This window comes from Cynocephalus volans, chromosome 3 (assembly GCF_027409185.1).
Source record: "Cynocephalus volans isolate mCynVol1 chromosome 3, mCynVol1.pri, whole genome shotgun sequence".
Taxonomy (NCBI): domain Eukaryota; kingdom Metazoa; phylum Chordata; class Mammalia; order Dermoptera; family Cynocephalidae; genus Cynocephalus; species Cynocephalus volans.
The window spans coordinates 65177148-65188073 of record NC_084462.1 but is presented as its reverse complement, the minus strand read 5'-3'; positions in this window follow the sequence as shown (position 1 = coordinate 65188073).

Sequence of the window (10926 nt, the reverse complement as noted above, 5' to 3'; positions counted from 1 at the left end):
TACACAAGAAAAGTAATAGAGGTTGTCTCCCAGGAGGGAAAGTGGGAATTTGGGGAACAGAAGTGAAAGGGAAGGCTGAAATGATTAAGTCTTGTAATGATGAATATGCTGACTACCCTGATTTGATCATCACACATTGTATACATGTATTGAAATATAACTCTGTACCCCCACAAATATGTGTAACCAGTAAGTTTCAATTAAAAAGGAAAAGAAAAGAAAAGAAAGGCTGACCAGTTAGCTCAATTGGTTAGAGTGTGGTGCTGAATAATGCCTAGGTCCAGGGTTTCATCCCTGTAATGGCCAGCCACCAAAAAAAAATAAAAGTGAAAGGGAGAATTTTGGTGCACGGTCTTTTGTAAATTTGGGTTTTTTTCTTTTCTTTTTTAAACTTTTTATTGAAGTGTAATATTCACACAGAAAAAGTGCAAATATAAGTGTACGGCTTGATTAATTTACATAAACAACACACCCATGTAACCAGCACACATAAAGAAACAGACCATTGCTGTTGGTTAGAATGAGTGTTATAACACCAGGGTCAAGGGTTTGGATCCCCTATTGGCCAGCTAACAAAAAACAAATAAACAAAAGAGAAATAGAACATTCCCAACTTGCCAAAGCCCCCCTTATGCCCTTCCCAGTCACTACTCTCATGAAGAGTAACCACTATCTTGGCTTCCGACAGCATAGGTTTACATGGATCCGAGCCTTTGATGTTGGTGTTATAACACCAAGCTCTAACCAACTGAGCCAACCACCAGCCTACATGTGTGTTTAAATCTCACATATGAATGCATGACCTTTGAAAAAAACTTTAGGGTTCATATCCCCATACCAGCCAGCCACCAAAAAAATTAAATAAAAATAAAATAAAACAAAATAATTTTATCTCCCATCTTTTCTTTCTTTCTTTCTTTTTTTTTTTTTTTTGACAGCTGGCCAGCACGAGGTAAGTAAAAAAAATTTAAATAGTAGGTATATATAGGAATATACTTTTTTTCCCTAAGTAGGCAAGTGGTTCTAGGACTAAGCTTGAGTAAGAAATGGCAGGACCTGAGTAGTACAAACCACTGATTGGAGACAGGAGAGGATGGAGTCTCTCAACCCACTATTTACACTTTTATGCTTGTTTTGCTCGGTGATCCTCAGGACACCAGGCGTTGGTGATTTATCTAAAGTCACACAGCAGGCCAGCCTGTGGCTCACTCGGGAGAGTGTGGTGCTGATAACACCAAGGCCACTGGTTCAGATCCCATATAGGGATGGCCGGTTAGCTCACTGGGTGAGCATGGCACTGACAACACCAAGTCAAGGGTTAAGATCCCTTTACCGGTCATCTTAAAAAAAAAAAAAGTCACACAGCTAATTAATTAGTATTGAGCTAGATCTTGATCCCAGGCATTCTAACTCCTCGTCTGTGGATTGGGTGAGAAGAATTAATAAAGGAAAAGATTTCACTGAGTGGGCTGAGAGAACTCAGCAGTGTTTCCAGAGGCACAGCTGCGTGTGTAGGCGTGTGGGTGTGAAAGGGAAGCGTTCTCAGGAACTGTTGCCTATCACAGTCTTAACAGGACAATGTTTGGAAGTTTCTGAACAGAGACAAGGGTAACAAAACCAAGTGCAAGGCATCTGGCTGGCTGGATGGCTTTGCTCTGAGAGGTAAGTCTTAGGAGAACTAGAGTACAAAAGTGGCTACCTGTTTTTGCCTTTAACTGCAGGCTTGAACCAATGAGGAAGTCAAGTAATGGTTTGTAATAGCAAAAGATTAGAAACATGATGGCCCATTAATAGGAAACTCAGTAAATCAATTATAGTATGCACATATACTGAAATGATAAGTTGACTTTTATTGTGTCCTTACCACATTTCCCCCAAACACTGTTCTAAATTACTTTCATTTATCTAATTTCACCATAACAGTATGAGATAGTGAAATTATGGTCCTCATTTTACAAAAAAATGTATGAGGTAGATCCATATGTACTAACATAGCCTCCTTGCATTTTTATTTTGTTGTTTTTGTTTTTCTGGGTTTTTAAAATTTTTATTAGCATATTCTTTGTTACAAACCATACTTATTCTTTATGCCCCTTATCCAATCTCTCCCCTTCCTCCTTCCCATCCTCTTCCCCTCTTTCCCCTCCCCCTCCTCCCTCTAATAACCACAGATTTGTTCTATCTGATAGATTAACTGTTCCTCTGATGGTTTGTTGCTTAGATGATCTGTTCAATACTGAGACAGGTGTGATCAAGTCCTCCCCTATTATCATAAATCAGATGCTTCTTCTATTACTCTGGAGTGTGCTTTGTGGAGGGAGAGAAACTCTTTTTTTTGGTCATTCTTAAGGTGCCTCTCCTTGTGTCAATGCAGTTGAGAGCCTGGTGTGCCATCTGCATGGTGACTGTGACTGCTGCTATAGAGAGTAGCTGCTTTTGCAGCAGCCATGGCAACTGCAGTGGCTATGGTGGGATACCTGTGTGGAAATGGTGTTTTTGGTGTGCTCTTTACCTGGCTGGGGCTGGGTTTGGCTCCATGCCTCAGACCCCAACGGGGCCCTGGGGGCAGTGGCATCGTTTTGGTTTATTTGGCAGCTGGTGGGCTCCTTCCATTTTTGAATGCTTGGCTGCAGGACTTTGGAGGTAAGTCCTTGGGAGGTAGGGTTGAAGGAGTGTAGGTGACAGACAAATTAACAAGAAATGAAATCTGAAAGTGGAAAATAAATTTCAAAGAAGGAACACTGTGGGAGGGGTGTTATGGTTTGCACTTTTGGTTTTTTGCTTTTAAAGCATAGGTTTCGGGTCTCTGTCTAGAAAGCTTATATTCCCTACCCCCCACCTTCTTCACCAGACAAATCTGACTCATTCTCTTTTGTTGTTGTTTTGTTTTTGGTGGCTGGCAGGTACAGGGTCGAACCTTGGACCTTGGTGTTATCAGCTCCAGCTCTAACCAACTGAGTAACCAGCCAACCCTAACTCATTCTTAAGTTCTCAGCTCAAAAGTCACTTCCCCAGCAAGATCTTCCTTGCCTACTCCCTAATCTGAATTAGTTTCTTTTACTCTCTCTCATAGCACCCTGTTATCTATCAGAGAGTTGATCACAATTTGTAACTGCATACTTGTTTCTATGTTCATTGGCCTAGGGATTGCCTGCCCTACTAGATAGACTATAAGCTTCAAGAAGGCAGGAACCATATCTGTCCTGTTGGCACCTAAACTCCCAGTGCCTGGAGCTTAGTACATAGTAGCCAAGCCCTTAATAAACATGTGTTGAATGACTAAATCAAGGAAGACAGCCACCCTAACTCTGAGAGCTCTGTCTTACCATTTTCTCCTGCCTTTTTTGTATTTCTTCAGTTCTAAGAATATAGATACTTCCAAAGCTGTGATTGTAACTTTATAACCTTTCCCCCAAAACCCCATTACTTCTAAAATCCAAAACTCCTCTCAAACATCGCTCCAAAATATCTACTGCCTATGAAAGAGAGATGTGTTGTGCTATAGAGTTGCTTTGACTATAAAAGATAAAAAAAAATTCTTATTGCTATTTTTCTAAAAGACAAGCAGACATAGAGTGAATAAGGTCATACTGTTAATAACTGTCTAGGGTAAAACATTTTTTCTTATTTTTCTGGATTAAAGGCCAAAACTATAACCACTGGAATGGCTGAAGGTGAGCTCTGTAAAGAAGGTGAAAAATCTTGTCCCATGTAGATTACACTTCCTCCATTACCCTAAGGACCCTTTACCTATTGCTATTTTCTGCGTTTTCTTTCTTTCTTTCTTTCTTTCTTTTCTTTCTTTCTTTCTTTCTTTCTTTCTTTCTTTCTTTCTTTTCTTTCTTTCTTTCTTTCTTTCTTTCTTTCTTTCTTTCTTTCTTTCTTTCTCTCTCTCTCTCTCTCTCTCTCTCTCTCTCTCTCTCTTCTTTCTTTCTTTCTTTTTTAAGTAAAATACAGTCAGGCTCTTTCCTCACAAAAATCATTTTATCATTTTTTTCATCTGACATCCTTACCTACAGTTCCAGATCACGGGTTGATCAGTCACTATTCTGTTACTTCTTTACCCGGTACCTGTGTCTAGAGTTTACCTAACACTCTGAATTATAATTATTTGCTGCTTTGCTGCTTTATCTGTCTCTCCCACTAGACCATGAGCTCTTTGAGGGCAGGGGCCATGTCTCATTCATTGCTCTCTCTTCAGAACCTAGCACAATATACAAAACACAGTAGGTGGTACAATGTTTGTTCAATGAATGGATGGTCCTTTTCTATCAGACAAGGTCCAATCTTGCTAAAGAATACCAAACAGGTTTGGTTACCTTGGATACTTAGTTGCTTGTGAGAAAACATTCAGTATAAGAGAGAGTTATTATCTGAGTTACATTGTTCTCACTTCATCTGTGTTAGTGGGAGACCAGAGCAGAATGGATAAATTAAGTCCCCCAATAGACTTATTTCAGCCCACTTCAACTTCCTCCCTTATACAAGTTTTGGTTAAAGTTGCCAATGAGAAGCAGAACTGATAGATTTGAGTTCCATTTTTAATTTCCCCAGTGTGACTGTAAAGAAAACCCAAAAGGCAAAAGCAGAGGGAGATGGAAGGCTTGAAGGACTGCCAGCCCACTGGGAGGGGGAGGAAGTGAGTTTGCTACCAATGCCAATTGGTCTGTGAGGCCCCAGCCAGAAGAGCTCTCTAGGTTTCAAAATTTCCTTCTTCAGCTTCCACAATGTCCCTCAAAATGGGGAGAATGCCTCTGGGCTGGACCCAGTAATGAGACCCACCTCCCAGGCTGCTTCTGACCACTTTTCTGGCCTCCTCAAAACAGATACAAAATCAACCTTTCAAAAAAGTCATGGTCACTTGGAATGGATGTGAGAAATAAATGCTCACAAACTGCCTTAGGGGACCCTGTCCTTTCACTCATATATTTGCTGCCTGAGGCCATTCTTTTTTCTTTTTTCTTTTTTTTATTGAAACATAATTGACTATACCTATCTGTGGGGTACCACGACACTGATAATTTTCTTTAAGTTCACTCATGTTGCTGCAAATGGCAGTATTTTATTCTTTTTTTGTGGCAGAGTAGTACTCTATTGTATATATATATATATATATATATATATACCACATTTTCCTTACCCAGTTGTCCTTCAATGGACATTTAGGGTGGTTCCAACTCTTGGCTATTATAAATAGAGCTGCAGTAAACCTGAGATTGCATGTATCCCTTCAACATGATAATTTCCATTCCTCTGGGTATATACCCAGCAGAGCAATTGCTGGATCGTATGGCAGTTCTATCTGTAGTTGTTTGAGGAAACTCCATACTGTTTTCCATAATGGCTGCACTAATTTATAGTCCCACCAACAGTGTAGGAGGGTTCCCCTTTCTCTGCATCTGAAGCCATTCTTTCTTTCTTTTTTTTTTTCTTAAAGATGACCGGTAAGGGGATCTTAACCCTTGACTTGGTGTTGTCAGCACCACGCTCTCCAAAGTGAGCTAACCAGCCATCCCTATATAGGGATCCGAACCCATGGCCTTGGTGTTATTAGCACCACACTCTCCCAAGTGAGCCACAGGCCGGCCCAAGCCTTGAGATTTTAGCCTGAGTTCCTTACCAGTCACCAAGATCCCCTTACCAGTCATCTTTAAAAAAAATAAATAAAAATAAAATAAAATCTCAATGCTCTTGTCCACTTTTGCTGCCCCATGTATATCAGACATCATCAAACAAAAGACCACATTTGGTTAAAAAAATATATTGTGGGGTTTTGACTCATTTCTTTATTAGCAAGAAAGTCTGTGGCTAAGAAGATTATTTCTTTTCCTCCAATGTATATAGTGAGTTTTTTGTTTTGGTTTTTTATTTTGTTTTATTTATTTATATTTTTTTATTTTTTGGTGGCTGGCCGGGAATCCAAACCCTTGACCTTGGTGTTATAACACCATGCTCTAACCAATTGAGCTAACTGCACAGCCCCGTAGTGACTTTTTAGGCTAACCCTCTAATTACATTCACAAAACTAAATATAGTTCATGTTCCCCTTACCAGTCACCTTTTAAAAAAAAAAAAATAATAATAATTACATTCACAAAACTAAATATAGTTCATATTCTTAGAAGGTTGCAGCATACCCAAACACCTGTTAGTAGCCAGCCACACACCTCTACTCAGCCTTCTTATGAGGGTGACTCCTCTGTGCAGCAGAAGGGAAGGCTCTCCTCTAGACTGCATTCTCATTTCAGCTTACCATTTCTTCATTCACTCGACCAATACTTATTGATGCAACAAGTGCCAGGCAAAATGCCAGGCACTGGGGATTTAAAGATGAATAAGACCAGGTCCCTGACCTCATGGAACTTGCAATCTAATAGGAGTGTTTAGTAAAGAATTTAACCTTGCCCAAAGAGAGGTCTGGCCCTTGCCCTTGGCTCCTGGGAAGTAACCTCTAAACTCTTGGAATATCCAGCCTGTCATAAGTGTTTTCGTTTACCTGGGGCCTTAGGCCACACTAGGTAGTCTAACAATGCAGTTTAAGCTGGGGTCTTTGGGCCACACCAGTCTGGCATTGTGATGAGGAAGGAGAGGGGCCTTTGGATCACATGTTATCAGCTAGACTTCTGAAGGGTCTGGAGACTTAGGGTAGCCATGTGGGCAGACATCCAGGTGTATGTGAATGTGCCCCCAAAAAACTGTGGATACCAACGCTTAGGTGAGATTCCCTGGTTGGCAATGCTATGGTTTGAATGTCTCCTCTAAAACTCATGTTGAAGCTTAATCCCCAGTGTGGCAGTGTTGAGAGGTGGGGTCTTCAGGAGGTGATTGGATTGTGAGGGCTCTGCCCTCATAAATGGATTAACCCATTCATGGATTAATGGATTAGTGGGTTAACATGAAAATGGAACTGGTGGCTTTATAAGAAGAGGAAGAGAGACCTGAGCTAGCATGTGAACACACTCTTGCCCTTTTACCATGTGATGCCTGTGCATCTTCAGGACTCTGCAGAGTCCCCACCAATAAGAAGACCCTCACCAGATATGCCCCTTGACTTTAGACTTCCCAGCCTCTAGATGTGTAAGAAATAAATTTTGTTTCTTTATAAATTACCCAGTTTCAGGTATTCTGTTATAAGCAATAGAAAACTGATTAAGACAGCAAAATTCTGTATTATTATACATAGTTACTGGAAAAATTAACTCTCTCCATGATTTGACTGGGAGAGAACAATTGAAGCGCCGCATTTGGATCTTTGCTAGATTCTGCACCATGCATCTCTTCCCTTGTCTGACTTTACTCTCTTTCCTTTTACTGCAGTAAACTGTAACCATGAGTAAAATAGCTTTCAATGAGGTCTGTGAGTACTTCTGGTGAAGTATTGAATCTGAGGATGGCTTTAGGGGGCCCCAAACTTGCAATTGGTGTCAGAAGTGAGGGTGGTCTTGTGGACTATTCCCTAAACAGATATGTAAGTAAATTAGTGTGATCAAATATTATAATCACTATGAGAGCTGGCTGTGTGGATAGGGAGGGCAAAAAAAATGAGAATGGCTAGTTTACCCGCAGAGGAAAAGGTTCAAACAGGTATCTCTTGAATGGAGTTTTTCAAAGATGAGTAGGCGTATTTACCAGGTGAATGCAGTCAGAGTGAAAAGGGATGGTGTCGGGGGGGAAATATGAAACAGGTGTGTTGAACATCACTTTTCAGTGATGCTATAAAGCGGCATCACTGAAAAGTAGGCAGCAAAGAAGGCAAGATAGTTTATAAGGCAAGAGAGACAAAGGCCAGGTCATGAAGAAACTCACATGGCAGGCTGAGAAGATGCACATGTACCTTGTAGGTAATGGGCCATCTTTGAAGTAACATGATCTGACTTGCATTTTTAGAAAGGATCACTCTGCCATTACAGGGATGGATTAGAGTGGGGAAAGATGAATGGCAGGGAAACTAGGTAGGAGACTGGCAGGACAGAGATGATAAGGCCTGAGTTAAGGTCGAAGAGGAAAATGGAGAAGAGAGAGGTAGGATTTAAAGGACATGAGAACTCACTAGCTGTGAAAGGTAAGAAATGGACAGGAATCAAAAGAATGATTTCTAGTTTCCTAGCTTGGGCAACTAAGTGCCATTAACAAGGACAAGGATCCTAGGAAGAGCGTGTTTGAGGGGGACTTGGGGAAAGATAATAAGTTCAGTTTGGGATATGCTGAGTTTGAGGTGACTGGGAGATGACTTGTAAGTAGATAGATAGATACAGGTCTGGAGCTCATGGCTGGAAATAAGAGGAAAGGCATCAGCACATGGATGGCACCTGAAGTCAGATAAGAGAAATTCTGGGAAATGTCCTTTAAATTTGGAAATCAGGAGACAACTCTTCCCTTGGTTGAGAGCACTTGAAGTGATAGGAACAGAAGTTAGATTCCAGTGGGTTGGGACATGAGTGAGAAGTGAGCAAGTGGAGAAACAGTGAATGTAGATAAATCAATGCCAGAAACAAGTGGATTAGGTTGACACAAACTCTTCCATGCAGGCACTGGAACAAAGCATGGCTCTTCTGAGTTAACACTAAAATAACCAAGACTACTTATTTTGCATCTACTCATTGAAAAGCCTGGTTTTTTCTAGAGGCATGAGGTGAAATGGGTGATCTCAAATAGTAGTTCCTCCCTAACTCATGCCAAGCTGGCCCTCTAGCCAAGGCAAACAAGGTAGGCCACACTGGGCAATGGTATCAGTTAGATTCTTTGGTTGCAAGCCCAGAAACTAGCCCTTGCTAATTTGAGCAAGACGGAATTTACTGGATGCTCATAGGTTTCACAGCAAGAACAAGAAACACACACACACACAGCAAAATAAATTCCAACTAATTGACCCTCTTCGTTCCTCTGCTCAAGATACAAATTTTTGGTGAGGAGCATGTGATTGGCCCATCTCAAGTCATGAGCCTGACACTTGGGTAAAGGAGGGCAGTACCCCGGATTACAGTCCCACTTAACCATATTGCATGGGGAAGAGATGATTCCACAAAAAAGAAACTGGAAGTTGTTCAGAAGGGTGGCCAGAAAACTAATATCCAATTACAGTAACCTATAATACAACCATCTTTGATACAGGTGGCAAGAGGTAGTTTTATAATCCCCAAAGAAATATGATCAGGAGATACATTGCTATTTAGTGATCAGTAATACTGGTTCCTCAGTTAAAAATATAAGGGCACTTCTCTGAGACAAATCCTTCAAGCTACCATTCAGTAATATCAGTTGATATTTGTTTGTTGATAAGTTTGGCCGATATGTTCTTTGACTCATGCATCCGTCCCTGGAGAGGATCCTTTGGGGAAGTAGTCCTTCCAGACCTGATTATTTCTGAGCACAGCCTGGCCAAGTCACTACTGAAACTAGCATGCACAGCTCTTGAACTGATACAGTTTGGCTGCTGAGAGCACAGACTAGAGCACTCAGAAGATCAGCAAACAACCTACTCCTTGGCAGGAGGAATGCAATGTTCCTTATGCAGAACTGACCTATATTCGGGAAAGAGCTTATTGATGTAGGCAAACGCTTGAATCTGCAACCAGCAGGATCATCCTTGGGTGAGGGTGGAAGGGGGATTTCTTTCTTCTCCAATTTTACAGAGTCAGCTTGAGCAGCTCTTTAAGAGCTGACACTGAGACTAGTTCCACTGGATGTGCTGAATTTGTGTAATCAGGCTCCACCTAACCACTACTTCTGTCCGGATCTGTTCCCAGAGCTAATCAACACAAAGAGACAACTGCATGTCAGGCAAGATCTGACCTGGATCTCTCTGACATTTTGTCCTCAGGACACTAGTACTGCTGGGGGAGGGGAGGGGGGCAGTGATGAAGTCCTTTTCTCTAATAAAAGAAGTCCTAGAAAGGTGGAAAGCAGTATGGGGAGCAGATTGAGGCCACAGGAAATGGGACACATTTCCTGAACACAGAGCAGAAACTAATGGGTTAGTTTTAGACACCATCTTCCAACCCATAGCTGCCAAATAGCTCTACTTCACAAATCTGAAGGGACCTCGACTGCTCAAAGTTCTTCTTTGCCTCCCTTTCATCCATGACATAAAATCTAAAACGTCCTATATTTCTCTACCTTCTTCTCTCAAGCTCTCCAATCCTACTTTCATCATCATTACTATTATTATCATCATCATCTTATTTATTTTTTTGGCAGCTGCCTGGTACAGGGATCTGAACCCTTGACCTTCGGGTCCAATCCTACTTTATATTCAAGCAATGCTTGAACCTACTTCAGTTCCCAAAGCAAGACCTGCCCTGCTCTGGAGGGATGGAGCTGCATATCCTCCTACCTCTGTGAGGAACTCCTCCTCTCCCTGTCTGCAGAACACACTTGTGTCTCTCCTTGGAGCCTCAGCCCAGCTCTAACCTCCTCTGTGAAACTTCTGTCTGCTCTTCCTTGCATCCCAGCACCCATGCTCTATGCACCCTTCGACAACTAAAGCAATCATTTTACCAGCTCTATATACTGGTGGGTTTCTTTTCTCACTGGATTGTGAGCTCTTCAAGGGCAGGTTCCTGTCCATCTACAGAACAGGCTCTACATAACAGGGGCCTAGCACAAGGCTTATCTCCTGGTAGGCACTTAAACATTTGTTGAAGGAGTGAATGGACTCCATTTGCATTTTATCTCTGGCAATGTCTAAACCAAAGAAAATCACACTTGTCTTCTCAGAAGAGGGAACATATTCAAATACCAAGAACTGCAGTTCCTGGTAAGACCTTTCAGAAAATGACGTTACCAGCAGCAGCAACTGGAAACTCAGCAGACAGTTTGAGTGCTAAAAAGAGTGAAATGTGAAATGGGCCAAGACTTGAATAGTCATGGTTTTGGAGGGGGGGGCGGTGTTACATGGCTGTCTAAAGCTTAAGAATCACAAAGAAC